Source organism: Xyrauchen texanus, chromosome 15 (assembly GCF_025860055.1).
Source record: "Xyrauchen texanus isolate HMW12.3.18 chromosome 15, RBS_HiC_50CHRs, whole genome shotgun sequence".
NCBI lineage: Eukaryota > Metazoa > Chordata > Actinopteri > Cypriniformes > Catostomidae > Xyrauchen > Xyrauchen texanus.
In genome coordinates this window covers 39,863,136-39,864,572 of record NC_068290.1, presented here as the reverse complement: position 1 = coordinate 39,864,572, position 1,437 = coordinate 39,863,136, and positions in this window count along the sequence as shown.

The following is a 1,437-nucleotide window of genomic DNA, read 5'->3' as shown; positions in this document are numbered from 1 at the left end:
CTCAGCATGCGTTTCGTCAGATGGAAGAGGTTCCTGGATCTGACACCGCCCTGACGGTTTAGATAGGATACCACAGACCTGTTGTCTGAGCGGACCAGGACGTGGTGATCCTGAATGATCGGGAGGAAGCGCACGAGCGCGTACTCGACCGCTATCATTTCCAGACAATTTATGTGAAGGACCTTTTCCTGAACTGACCATAGGCCAAAAACCGGAGAGCCCTCGCAGACCGGGCCCCAACCCGTGTTGGACGCGTCTGTCGAGATGACTTTTCGGCGAGATACAGCTCCCATCATCACTCCCCGCTGATACCACTCGGCCACTGTCCAGGGCTGCAGAGCTGAAATACAGGTCTGAGTCACTCTGATTGGCTGGCGGCCTGTGGCCCAAGCCCGGCGAGCCGCGGGTGTTTAGCCAATGCTGAAGCGGGCGATGCGCAGTAAACCCAGTTGAAGTACTGCTGCGGCTGAGGCCATGTAGCCTAGCACTCTCTGAAACTTCTTCAGAGGTGTGAGGCTGTTCATCTGAAATGACGCGGCTAGTCGCTGCACACGGCGCAGCTGTGTAGATAAGCTGAGCCGTCATTGCCACTGAGTCTAGTTCTATTCCAAGGAAGGAAATTGTCTGACTGGGCTGTAGTGAGCTCTTGGTCCAATTGACTGCAAGGCCCAAACTGTTCAGATGACTGCGGAGAACTGTCCTGTGAGACAGAAGCTCCGTATGTGATTGTGCCAAAATCAGCCAATCGTCCAAATAGTTCAGAATTCGCAAACCCTGACTCCGCAGGGGTACGAGCGCCGCTTACGCAATACGAGAGAACCTCTCGTAAGAGAACTAGGCTGTGAGGGAAACCGTAGAAATACTGTACCGTCTCTTCAATGACATGCACCGTATAAAGCTATCAAAAAGCACCTAGATTATCTAATTTCCACAATTTATGTTGTCTGGAGTTTTTGTTTTCTGAAGTTTCTTGGAAAGATATTTGTTTCAGCATTTCATCAGTGGAACAATCTAAAAAAACAACTGTACAATCCATTGAAGAGACAATCCCTAAAATCCCCGTTGTTGGCACTACTGTGAATGTGTTTTTTCTTTATTTATAATATATTATATGTGTGTTAAATACATGTAGTCTGGACTAGTAAATCAGATAAACGATTGCTCTGCGTTTGATACTCCAAGTCTGTAAACATACATTCGATGGAAACCTGAAGCGTCATTACGAATCCTACTATGGCGAAGTGTAGGTTAATAAATATTAATTTATACACTTGACGCTCGCCAGCACCAGAACTGATTGGCTGAACAGCAGACGTTTGTAAATGACGCTACTGATGTCATGGGTCATGAATAATAATAAGCCTACGTGACTGGACGCTTAAAGAAGGTCAGGAGGTGACGTCATCGTATCTGTATTAATATTTATGAGCCAAAGCT